We start from the raw sequence: 14,419 nt of genomic DNA on the forward strand, positions 1-14,419 counted from the left end.
TCACCATCAAAGTGAATGGAAACTTGATAAACAACAAGCCAGAAGTCGAAAACACTTTGAATAATCATATTTTAAATGTTGTAGAGAAAATAGGATCTAAATATTCATTAGAAGAAGCAAGGCAGTTAATGGAAGAAGCCTTACCCACACTGTTTAATACAAATAAAATTCCACCCACCTCTCCTTCTGAAATTAGGAAGACAATAAACTCTCTCAAGAATAAAAGCTCACATGGAATTGATAGCATTTCCAGCAGGATAATAAAAGCTTGTTCCCAAGAAATAAGTGGGATTCTTAGCCACATAAGTAATAGCTCTCTGAAGCAGGGTATTTTCCCAGATAGACTGAAGTATGCCATTGTTAAACCACTGCATAAAAAAGGGGATACGTCTGATGTCAACAACTACTGCCCAATCTCTCTTGTGACTGCCTTATCCAAAATTCTTGAAAAAGTAATGTATTGTACAGTAGCTTCACACCTTTGTAAAAATAAAGTTTTAACAAAATGTCAATTTGGTTTCCAGAAGGGTTTTTCAACGGAATATGCTATATATACTCTCACTAATGAAATATTAAATGCTCTGAGTAACCGGAAGTCACCCATTGGGATTTTTTGTGATCTATCAAAAGGCTTTTGATTGTGTAAATCATGGAATACTTCTAGATAAGCTCAAGTACTGTGGTATGAATGGGGCAGTGCTCAAATGGTTTAAATCATACCTAACTGGAAGAGTGCAGAAAGTTGAAATAAGCAGTTCACATAACACGCAAAAAACTGGTGATTTCTCAAACTGGGGAACAATAAAGAATGTGCTGCAAGATTTGGTGTTGGGTCCTCTGTGTTCTTAATATATATTAATGACTTGCCATTCTATATTCACGGAGAGGCAAAGCTGGTACTTTTTGCCGATGATACAAGTGTAGCAATCACACCCAACAGACAAGAATTAATGGGTGAAATTGTAAATAATGTTTTTCAGAAAATCATGAAGTAGTTCTCTGCAAATGGGCTCTCATTAAACCTTGCCAAAACACAGTTTATACAGTTCCACACAGTAAATGGAATGACACCATTAATAAATATAGACTTCAATCAGAAATTGGTAGCTAAGGTAGGATATTCAAAATTTCTAGGTGTATGTACTGATGAGGGGTTGAACTGGAAAAAACACACTGAGTATCTGCTGAAACGTTTGAGTTCAGCTACTTATGCTATTAGGGTCATTGCAAATTTTGGCGATATACATCTCAGTAAATTAGCTTACCACGCCTATTTTCATTCTCTACTTTCGTACGGCACCATATTCTGAGATAACTCATCATTGAGTAAAAGAGTGTTCAATGCACAAAAGCGTGTAATCAGAATAATTGCTGGAGCTCATCCAAGATCATCCTGCAGACAATTATTTAAAGAGCTAGAGATCTTCACTGTAGCCTCACAATATATATATTCACTTATGAAATTTGTTATTAACAATTCGAACGAATTCAAAAGTAATAGCAGTGTACATGGCTCTAACACTAGGAGAAAGGATGATTTTCACTACTCAAGGTTAAATCTAACTTTGGCTCAGAAGGAGGTAAATTATACTGCCACAAAAGTCTTTTTCCACTTACCTAATAGCACCAAAAGTCTGACAGATAGCCATATAGGCAACTCCTTCTACTCATTAGATGAATTTTTGGATGTAATAAGTGGGTAATTTCCCCAACCCCTACAAAAAAAGTGTCATGTAATCTTTTGTGTGATGTAATATCTTGTATAGACACCTTTTATTAACCTGATACATTCCACATTATTACGAAGTGTCGTATTCATGATCTATGGAACAAGTACTAATCCAAACTAATCTCAAAAGTGTGTCCTCAATGACCATCCAGCAAACACTGCTGCACATTGGCATCCACAGCAGGCACCTGGTTCATGCAACCATGTTGACTGCTGTTCACTGGCAACGAAGGCTTGAATTTGCATGTCAGTACCACAAATGGACGTCTGCTGAGTGGTGACAGGTGACCTTTTCGCATGAATTACATTTTACACTCCATCAGGCAGATGGCCGTCAGCATGTACAGTGTGAAACAAGTGAAAGCAAACACCCTGCAACAATCATCGAAAGGGCCCAAACCACAAGAGTTATGGGCTGGTCAATGTATTTGTGGTATTTCCTGGATGATTTCATAATTCTAGGAGGCATACAGTGGATCAACACAGGTTTGCAACAATCCTCAGGGACCAGTTTGTGTTTCCTTGGCACAATGGCACCTACCAAAAAGATAGTGCAACATGTCACACAACTCTCAATGTTCATGCATAGTTCAAAAAGCACAAGGATGAGTTTACCATGCTCCCCTGGCCACCAAACTCTGAATCCTCAACCAAGAAACCAAGTGTAGCTGGCCATGACACTGGAGTCAGCATTGCTCCAAGTCCTATTGGTACCTTCGAGAACCTCACTGATAGTCTTCCTGTGCATCTTGTAGTGGTCTACTGTATGAAAGGTGATCACATTAAAGTGACTGAACAGTGTAGAAAGTGACATTTACATTAAGAAATAGCCAATTAACCTTGTAGTTTAAGCTGAACTAGCACAGAGAAATCAGAATGTGTTGTAAAATATGTATTGAGACTTTGCAGAATTGCCACAAGCTAAAATCTAGTAAGCCATATCTCCTGAAGGAGGGAGGCATGATGTGCTGCAGTTAATTCACATGGCAAGGCTGATTAAAATTGAAACACCACTAACACTGAAGACAAGAGGCCACAGAAGGAGGTCAGTTCGTGTTACCCAGGTGAAGCTACATCAGGGGCTACCTGCTAATTTGACAAGTACTGTCACTACAGTGTTGAGGCAGTTACCATACGCTACACCCAAGCAGGAACTAGAGGCGTAACAGCATTAACACAGCTGAAACGCAGAGCTACTGTGGTGCATGTGACCTGACTTCTTTAAGCCTGAGCTGTGACGCTGTTGTGATGTACATGATAGTAACAGATGCCTTAGCAAAAGAGGGCTGAGCCAAATCCTTAAAAATACTAATCAATTCTAAACAGAGACACAGCAGTGTTCCTAGCCACCAGCTCTGATGGTGGACCTACAACAGATTACGAGTGTACACAAATCAACAAGTCACCACCTATGAACTCTGTCGTTGCTAGTTGTGGCCCTGGAGTTCATGATGAGTTCAATGCTACCAACTTAGCACACTCCAACCAGCAGGCCTACTTCAGGTGCTGTTAGCCTCCTCCACTGATAGTGTACAGTCAGAGCCCAGGTCCGTGCGCAGCCTCTCAGCCACCAATGCTGTGTGGGCAAGTTCTTCGCAGCCTGCCTCGGCTCGCATGGGCAGACACTGCTGCTATGATCCATCTTACCCATGTTGGATTCACAGTGTGATTCCACACACCTTGGCAAGCCCTGTCCTGCATTGCCAGATTGTCTCTTATCTCCATTGTGAGCTTCTGCCCACTGCTGGAGTCAGGATTCTTACTGAGTCGGTGCCATTATCATTTCACAGGCCATGTGATGCAGGACACACCTCTTTGCCAGCCATATACTAATTATGTCCTGAGAGTAATGTCTTCTTTGATCATCATCATGACTGCTGTAGCTTGTTGAGAAGTAAATGAATGTTTTAACTATGACATTTTCATGACAATACATTGGAAAACTACCAGGCATCCACTTACTGCTCTGCTGCTACCCAGTGCAAAGTGGTGTTCTGCTGGACACCTGATCCCTGCCAGCCCTCTTCCACAACCCACTTTAGAGGCCTGCCATCCCCAGCCTCTCTAATACATGCACATTCAGTGTACCTGTTAGTTGTGTTTTCTGTGGGACTGATGGCATTTTCCTACTATCATGTTGATGAACCAAAGTCTACCATCTGTCAGACCTATTATTGAAGCTATGTGAACAAGTGCTCAGTTTGACGATGCTGAATACTTAAAGGCAGCTGCTAATATTGGCACCTATCTGACAGAAAAATTGTGCAGCTTTTTCTTCAGATTCCACTTAATTTTAGATAACTGCAACATCTACAAAAAGTCTGAGGTTACTGTTATCTGTCAGGTCATTAATAAGATCGTACATTCATTAATAAGATTTGGTTTGGTATACAATCAAATGCTTTCTGGAAGTGAAGAATTACTGCATGTACCTAACTGTGTTGAGCTAGGCTTTGAGGATGTCACACAAGAAAAGGAAGGGTTTGGATTTTCAGTGCTGATGTTCTTAGAATCCATACCGGTTGGGATGGAGGTGGTCTGTGTGTTGTATTTTTTTTATTGTTCTTTTGTCTACAAAAGCAGCTTACACCTAAGACATTGGACAGATCAATTTATATTGTTATGTTGTAACAACAGTCAAATCCAAATCCAGAAGCAAGGTCATTAGTGAAGTACAACACTTAGTACTGTAAGGAAGTTTATTACAGGCACAAACGTACAACCAGAGCACAACTCCTGGAAGGGCCATGCTGCTATTTATACAAAAATAAGAAATTTTGAGAACTTTCCAGAAATGATAACTACTGAATAGCAAATAAATGGTGGTGTTCGGGTTTGAACTGACGAACCACAGCGTGCCAATCAGCACTGCTACCCGCTATGCGATATTGCATGCAGCATAGCTCGCACCATTGCTACCTCTCCTTTCAGAAGTTCTCATTGGGGCCAAGTACAGCATCCTGGATCTAGACCTTGTCAATGGCTCAATGGTCATCTGCATGGCAGATCCTCACATTCGGGTCATGTTGTCACAATCTTTTTCACCTCGATGAGCATTGAAGCGAGTGTACATTGAAACTTTGCGGTCATCGAGTGGGTCTTCAATTTCCTTGAATAAGAAGTCTCCATCATTGATCTGTGCCTCAAGACTGTTTTATGGCTTCATACAAAGGACATGAATGCCATCTCTGCATGTTTGTCTTCACGGTGATGGATCATAATCCACAATTTTCTTTGTAATGTCCTTAAAGCAATGAGGAAGTGCTTCAGTAACTCTTCTGATAGTCCCACTTTCCACACTGATGTAAAAATCTATGAAAAGTCTCCCAGGTTGTAAGTCACTGGCCACTACTTGGCATAATAGCACCAACAGTCCTCCTGGGCACCCAGGGTCCTTATGCAAACCAGCTGTCTTGCTTCTTTGGTCCTGATGAGTTGTTTCACATAATCATCCTGAGTATCATCCAGTTGAAAAGAGAACAGTATATCCATTGTTGTTTTGGTCTCATGACTTGGGAATAGAAAGAATGGTGTGTACCCAATAGTGTCTTGCCTCACTGTGTTGTATACAAATTTCACAATGGACATTATTGTCTCCGAGTCTCTCTGTTTGACAGCACCATACATCAGAAGCATATTTGTCCATATTTTATTAAAGCGTTATGTGTGACCACTCGTCTCTAGGTGGCAAACCATTTTCATCGTGTGTGTGAGATGTCGCAATGTGAAATTACCTCTGATATGTGTCTTAACTGGAAAACTTTTGATAACTAAAAAAATCATCACTCAGGATCCTTTCTGCTTCAAGGAACCTTGCAATTTTCAGAGCTTGGCAGATGACACAGCTTTCGTGACTGTGTAGATTGTGTAATGCATGAGATAATTAGTGCAAGCTAATATCCATCATTTACGAGTTACTGCATAAACTTCTGGAACATCGCCAAGAGTTAAACGCTTCATTTATGTGTAAATACATTTAAGGCCCAAAACTAAATTAATTTATGTAAACCTACATAAGAAACATGGTATTTTTGTATTAATTCCATGTATTGTCTTTAAATCATCTTATGATGTAAAATTGTAACTAATTCTTAAATGTGAGGGAGCATACAGATGTTAAAATTAGCTAAATAATGCATCAGACTCAGTGCAAGCGGCAACAACAATCAAACTTTATGCGATCAGCCATGCCAGAAAGGGGTGCAGCAAAGTCTCTTGAACATTTTTCCATGGAAGAGGCTTCCAGAACAGGAAGAGACTGAGGAAAAATGACAGTAAAGTAGCGACATCTGGCTTGCTCTCTCTCTCTCTCTCTCTCCCCCCCTCCCTCCCCCGAGGCCTGCACTCTATTGATGTCTCCACTCTCATCTATCGCTCACTGTTAATGATCTCCCTCTCAAATGATTTTGTAACAGGCAGTTGACTTGAAAGGTATTTTCAAGGTGTGTAAAGTATTTATCTATATAAAAGTATCTTCAACATATGAATAATTGTTATAGTTTATCAATGTTTCATTTCGACAACATTAACCTTGCCTGCCAACTTTTCAATGTTTCAGCTAGGAGAACTATAAGACTGCCAACATATCGTTTGCTGACCACTGCCGAACATAATTGATGTTCAAATTTGTAGCAGTCACTCGTGCATCCCAGAGATCTATTAAGCCGATCTGTAAAAATAGTTTCCGGGCAGCACTTCTGTGCATTCTCGTCTCGGGTTCAATAATCAGGTTATTTAAGAAGGCCCGGTGCTTGGCCCACAGCTTCCAATTGCCTTGGTGGGGCTGCCACCTTATCGTCCAGGCACTGACGATTTGCCATATGTTCGGCATATGGGCTTGGCATTTCCTTCGCACCCCTATAGATAATTTAACTGCCAGCATTGGTTATGTGGAGGAAATGGAAAGGAAAAGAAAAAGGATGGGCTAGGGATGGGAAAAGGATAGGATACAGGTTTTCAGTAGGTCGTTGTGTGAATCCAGGAAGATTTCTTTCCCATGTTCGGGAAGCCGGATGCTATTATATCTGATAATCCACCAAATTTCACTGGCAAGAGATGGAGAAACTTAAAGGAAAATGGTATCTGCCAGATATTAATAAGTAATTTCTATCCAGAATCAAATACTATGGCAAGGATTTTCTGGGCATTCCATAGGGTCATTTGAACATATATACCAAATAATCAAACCAAATTGGTGGAATTTGTTTCACCATTCGAGCAGGTGGTAAACAGCCTTCCCCACATAATAATGCAACTTACGCCAGGGTCTATTATGTTCAATACTGAAGAGAGGAATGAAGGGATCAATCCTCTGCCAAAATATTCTGATGATGAATTATCCAGAGAGAAACAAATCAGACAAGTGCTTATTTCCATTAATGCTGCTGCACAGACTAGGAAGTGTGCTTATGATAAGAAGCTTGACCACGCGCAATGGTATAAAGTGGGAGATCGTATCCTCCTGAGATCACATCCAAAAATCTTCTTTACTTCTAAGGCAGAACAAGAAGTGGCAAACTTTGTACACCGGCTCATACAAAATTGTACGCATACCTCATGAAGGCAATTATTAGCTTGCCTACCCAGAATCGTGGAAGATCAAAGGCTTATACCATCAAAATGAGCTCAAGAAATATGTAAATGATGAACAGAATTCATATTTATTTATGTAAACAAGGGCATGCAGCATTTTGTATTATTTTCCTTATTATTATTATTATTATTATTATTATTATCATCTATGTTATCTTATGGCTTTTGTATTCATGTATGTTAAGATAGACAGGATATGGACTATATAAGGAACAAACAGAGACTGTAAAATCATGTATAAACAAATTAACCGGATTTGACTCATTAATGAGGAAGCACAGTAGAGCATACAATGTACATACTAGTCTAACGCAGAGATTATTACTACTTTCCGTATTCATTTCCTGTGTTTTGCTGTAAAGTGTTTCTTGTGTTTTCTCTTTGTTTGTATATTTTACATTTATTCCTAGGTTAATAAGTGTCATTCAGACACTGTCACTAATGAATTGAACAAAGACAGCACCTTAAGTGCTTACAGAAAATAAATACAAACTGAAATAGACTGAGAAATGTTGCCAGTAAAGTAAACTGTCAGTAATAATGATGAAGTCCCATACTCCTTGACAGAGCGTAGGGGACGATGCGGGAAAGCCGCACCGCCGTACTAGGCAAGGTCCCAGGGAAGGTGTTGCCATTGCCTTCCTCCGACCATAATGGGGGGTGAATGATGATGATGAAGATGACACAACAACATCCAGTCATCTCGAGGCAGGTGAAAATACCTGACCCCGCCAGGAATTGAACCCAGGACCTCGTACTCGAGAAGCGAGAAGGCATGAATACCGTACATAAATCTGTAAATAATTACGTAAAGATGTATTGCTATATCTATCTTTTATGCAAACAGCTCTATGACTATGCAGTCATGTTGCTGACTCCTATTAATGTTTCATTTTACTGGGATTTAAAGAACCTTTGATTGAGTCATTTGAAGAATGTTTTATTAGGAGATTTCTTATTGACATATTTGCTCCGTGAAGAGCATAATCATATATTTGGCCCCAGAGATGTGCTACAGAACATGCACAGATCTATATAAAAAATAGCTTCAAGTTTTTGAACTCAATGTTAGTAAGCATTTAGTTAACATCTATGCATTTTTGTTTTTACTTACAGTTGTTTATTGTACATATCTATATTCATTTCTCTGTTAACACAATTCATGGAACAGATAACACTGTAACAAAGTAGCATTAAGAGCCTTTTATATGCCTTGCTGTAAGCATAATTTTGTAAGACCATGAGATGAACTGATTATGCTAGGCAAGACACGGGCTTGACGCATACGGTTTTTGAGGAATACTTAATTTTGCAAACACGAATAATGCGTTTAGCTTCACTTTTTTTGGATATCTCTCATTCATTGTTCTCTGCGGCCCTTTCTTTTTTTTTTTTTTTTTTTTTAAAATAGGAATTTCACCTGTACTGGGCAACATGGAACAGTTGTGGCCTCATATATATGTTGATAATGATCTTGCACATATGAGCCATTCAGACTGCTGGGATAAATTCTATAGCAGCACGATATTACTATGCAGGCATGGTTTCAATGTAAACAAATTTAATATGCATATATTTTGTAAATAGTTAGGTATTTTGTATATTGATTTCTGGCATTCTGGTAGCAGGGTCTCACTTGTAAATAAGATGGAAACTTGCAAAAATGAGTGTTTACATGTAATGCAAATAGTGCCACAAAGACAGGTGGACAATAAAGTGCACTATTAAGCAAACATGGGACACTCAAGGGTGTACAAAATGTGGATTTTCAAGTGTTTACGAAACCTATAATCACCTATTAATGACAACACATAAACAGTACAATTACATACGACATGACTCTACAGTGTGACGAATATACTGTGTTAGCAGAGACATTTAATAAATGCCTACTTAAAAACACATATATAACCGCGCTAAATAAATGTAACAGACAGTGTTGAGACATGTTTGTTGTGGTTATTCAAACTGTGAACCATTTTAAAACAGTGTGACAAACTTCAGTTTTGTGAATTGTGAATGCTCTAGTGAAGTAACAGTGACAATTTACATTCATGCTAGAGGGGCACTTACCAAACAACACAACATGTGCTAATCAGAACCTTTTTCCTAGGATGCTGCTGTGTGTACTGATATATAAAAGACTAATTGTGCTGTGCTGTGTTTTAAGTCTTTCATGAACACAAGAAGCATTGCATGAATTGGTACCACATGCATCCACGCAGCAACCCAGCTCGAATCATGTGCACGGTGCATGCCGGCCTTCATTGTCCCACTGGCCAGCAGCAGGGCGCGTGACATGCGGCGCATGATTGAGTAACATCATTCGTAGGAGATGGCATTAGCAGCAACCTGGGCTGCCACTGTTGATCAACGCTCTTCATTTGTCTGCACAATTGACTGAACGCTGAGAGCAATAATCCTCACTGTGCTGCTGCTGTACGTTGAGCCAATACATTCAATCGGCAGACTTAACTAATTAAATGCGCAAAGCAGATTGAATTTTTTGATGAAACGTAGACAAACGCATAACATGAGCACAGTGAAACGTACAGTCTTTGTGTTTTCTGATTTGTAAAAGATCTTTACAGATGAAGTGACATTTATGCAACTTTTATGACTTGTACAATAATTTGTAGAACTTTTAATGAGATGATTGATTAGTTGGACTTGAAAGATAAAAGACAATTTTCACAAGCAAGAACATTAACAAAACTGTAATTAAAAAGTGAAGTTCCTATGTAAAAGCTTGCCTGCTACCAGACTTCCACATTCAATTGAATTCTACTTTTTATTTTCTAACTACATTATAAAACTAAAAAGTGTCCTTCAAGGGTGCAATGAGACATTTCATTTTAAGTGAAAATAAATTTAAGGCCTTAAACTAAAATAATTTATGTAAGCCTACGTAAGAAACGCTGTATTTTAGTATTAATTCTGTGTATTGTCTTTAAATTGTCTTATAATGTAAAATTGTAACTAATTATTAAATGTAGGATAGCATACAGGTGTTAAAATTAGCAGAAGAGAGCAACTGTACTTTTTAATTGTCAAATAACACATCAGATGCAGCACAAGTGGCATCACCAATCAAATTTTGTGAGATCAGTCGCAGCAAAAAGGAGCACAGTAAAGTCCCTAAAACATCATTTGTCCATGCAAGCGGCTTCCAGAACAGGAAGAGACTGAGGAAAAGCAACAATAAAGTTCCCTTCAGTTGTCTACTTGTATGTAAACATGAGATATGTCTGGCGCACTCTCTCTCTCTCTCTCTCTCTCTCTCTCTCTCTCTCTCTCCCTCCTGAGGCCCGCTCTCTATTGATGTCTCCACTCTTGTTGATCACTCTCTCTTAATGATCGCTCTCTTGAATGATTTTGTAACTGGCAGTTGTACTTGAAAGATATTTTCACAGAATGGAAAATCCAGAATGGATGCGTGCGACTGCAGTCACAGGCAACTGAAACCACATTGCGGGCAGCAGCACCAGTGCTTGATGGGAGTGGAAACTGGGTAGGAGTAAGGAGGAGGCTGGGGCAGGGAGGGGGAGGCATAAATGGTGGGGGTGGTGGACAGTGAAGTGCTGCAGGTTAGACAGAGGGCAGGAGAGATGGGGGGGGGGGGGGGAGTAGCAGAAAAGGAGAGAAATAAAGAGACTGGGTGTGATGGTGGAATGACAGCTGTGTAGAGCTGGAATGGGAACAGGGATGAGGCTGGATGAGTGAGAACAGTGATTAACGAAGGTTGAGGCCAGTAGGGTTATGGGAACATAGGATGTTTTGCAGGAAAAATTCCCACCTGTGCAATTCAGAAAAGCTGGTGTTGGTGGGAAGGACCCATATGACACAGTCTGTGAAGCAGTCACTGAAATGAAGGATGTCATGTTTGGCAGCATGTTCAGCAACAGGAACTAAGTGGACCACCGTATTGCTGAACACACTGCCATACATGACATCCTTCATTTCAGTAACTGCTTCACAGCCTGTGCCACATGGACCCTTCCCACCAACACCAGCTTTTCTGAATTGTGCAGGTAGGTCCACATGGCACAGGCTGTGAAACAGTTACTGAAATGATATGTCTCCATTACCGTGAGTGGATCGTTATTAAGGTAAAGTTCTGGATCGGATGAACAGTACAACGCCGACAAAAGTGCATAACACACAACTTTGCAGCCGAAAACTGGAAACTGTTGGCTAGAGTCCATGACTGCAGCTTGTGGATGGCTCCCTGTAGGTGCCGCTCAGCAACACCAGTACCGATGGAGTAATGTGAAATGCAGAAGTCTGCATACAGAGAGACAGACGGCCCTGCAGCTGCTGCTAGACCATTAAAGGCCACTAAAATTAGAGATACACTCACCACAGAACCCTGTGGGACACCATTCTCCTGGATATGGGACGAACTATGGGAGGCACCAACTTGGACATGGAAAGTACAAAGCGACACGAAATTTTGGATAAAAATCGGGAGCGGGCCTCGGAGATCCCACTTGTATAATGTGACAAGGATATGATGTCGCCAGATCGTGTAATAGTTTTCGTAAATCAAAAAAGACAGCAACGAGGTGTTGGTGTCTGGAAAAGGCTGTTCGGATAGCAGACCCTGACGGAAGGTGCCCTGACATGGAGCCAGTAGGCCACGTGACTCCAGGACGCAACCCAGCAGCTTACAAAGAGTGTTGGTGAGGCTGATAGCTATCCACATCAAGCGGGTTTTTACCAGGTTTGAGCACTGGAATGATGGTGCTCTCCCACCATTGGGATGGAAAGATGCCATCACACCACATCCGGTTGAAGATGACGAGATGTCATTTGTAGTCATATGAGAGATGTTTAATCATCCGACTGTGGACCTGATCTGGCCCAGGAGCTATGCCGGGGCAATGTGTAAGGGCGCTCAGGAACTCCCAATCTGTAAATGGGGCATTATAGGATTCGGATTCACTGTGGTGTGTAGTGAATGAGAGGACTTTCCTTTCCATTTGCTGTTTGAGGGTGCGAAAGGCTGGGAGGTAGTTCTCTGACACACAGGCTCGAGCATAGTGCTCAGCAATCGTGTTTGCATCGGTAGACAACACGCCATTGAAGTTAATGCCAGGGGCACCTGTTGGGGTCTGGTACCCAAAAAGACGTCTGTTCTTCGTCCAGACTTGGGAAGGTGACGTACGGCATCCAATGGTCGAGATGTATCTCTCCCAACACTCCTGTTTCCGTCTTTTGATAAGCTGGCGCACGCGGGCAGGTGTCCATGGGCCCGACGCAGGGGCAGTGACAGGATGGGGAAGTTGTCCCTACCACTCAGGTCGTCACGTGCTCTCCAGTGGATAGATGGGAGAAGTCCTGGGCTCAAATGGACAAATCAATCGCTGAGTAACTGCCACAAGCTACACTAAAATGTGTGGCGCCCCCACTATTTAAGAGGCAGAGGTCGAACTGAGACATTCAAGTTTTGACATCTCTGCCTCGGCCAGTAAGCACAGTTCCACCCCACAACGGGTTATGGGTGTTAAAATCTCCCAGAAGTAGGAAAGGTTTAGGGAGTTGATCAATCAATGCATGTAATACATTCAGGGGACTGCACAATCTGGAGGAAGATATACATTGCAGACAGTTATTTCCTGCGTCGTCCTTATTCTGACAGCCACAGCTTCAAGAGGGGTTTGAAGTGGCACAGTTGCACTACAGACTGGGTTTAGAACATGAACGCAAACTCCACCTGACACTGGATTATAGTCGCTACGGTTCCTGTAATATCCCTTATAGCTGTGGAGGGCAGTGGTCCGCATTGCCGGGAACCAGGTTTCCTGGAGGGCAATGCAGATATCAGGTGTAAAGCTAACAGTTGCTGTAGCACAGCCAGGCGGTGGAAAAACCGCCGCAATTCACAATTCCACTGGAGGATGACATCGTGAAACTGGGAAGGCATGGAACATTCAATGAGGCAGTTTAAGCATCAGGATCACCTGCTGTCACCGACTTATTGCCTCAGCAGTCTATATCCATTGTGTCTGAGGGTCCAGCGAGATCTAGGTAATCAGCAGACACCAGAATCTCCACCTCATCCCCAGAAGCAGAGCTTGTAGGTAGTGGTGGTGTGGGTGCAAGTTACTTGTTCTTAGGGGTATTCTTTTTTTATTTCTCTTGCAGTTCCTTGGGTTTCTCTGGCTGGGAGGACTTCACTGACTCAGTCTCCCAGGCTGAGGATGAGCATGAAGCCCAACGACCAGTTGCTTTTGGGCTCTTCAGCCACTGGTGGGTGTCATCTTTCCCACTAGCAGAAACCTGGGAAGGGAGAGGAGACGAAGAAGCCTTACGCTTCTCTGGCTCAGAAGTGGGGACTGAAATCCCCGATGGTTGGGGGGGGGGGGGGGTGCTCCTAAATTAGGAAATTAGGTGGTGTGGGATCATCAGGGAGGGAAGTGCCCACCACCATTACGGGGGCAGGTGTAGTCTCCCGGTTCTGAGAGGCAACAGGAATTTGAGGAACTGATGGGGCAACAATTGTTCTCATAGCGGTGGCGTATGAGGGGGTCATAGCCACAGAATGTAGGCACTCAAATTTCCTCTTAAGCCTTAGTGTAGGTCAGTCGGTCCAGGGTCTTGTATTCCATTATTTTCCTCTCCTCCTGTAAAATCCTGCAGTCTGGCGAGGAAGGTGAATGATGCTCTCTGCAGTGATCTCAGATGGGAAGTGGGGCACATGGAGTATTGGGATGCAATGGACATCCACAATCTCGACAGGTGGGGCTGAAAGTACAGCAACTTCCAGAATTTAACGCACCGCATCAGGGGAGGGATATACGGTTCGACGTCACAGCAGTAGACCATCACCTTGACCCTCTCGGGCAATGTGTCACCCTCAAAGGACAAGATGAAAGCACCAGTGGCAACCTGGTCACCCCTCGGACCCCGATGGACGCGCCGGATGAAACCAACACCTCGCCGCTCTAAATTGGCATGCAGCTTGTCGTCAGACTGCAAAACAAGGTCCCTGTGGAATATAATACCCTGGACCATATTTAAGCTCTCACGCGGCATGATGGTAACGGAAACATCCCCCAACTTGCCACATGTGAGTAATGCCCATGACTGGGCAGA

Source organism: Schistocerca cancellata, chromosome 8 (assembly GCF_023864275.1).
Source record: "Schistocerca cancellata isolate TAMUIC-IGC-003103 chromosome 8, iqSchCanc2.1, whole genome shotgun sequence".
Classification (NCBI taxonomy): domain Eukaryota; kingdom Metazoa; phylum Arthropoda; class Insecta; order Orthoptera; family Acrididae; genus Schistocerca; species Schistocerca cancellata.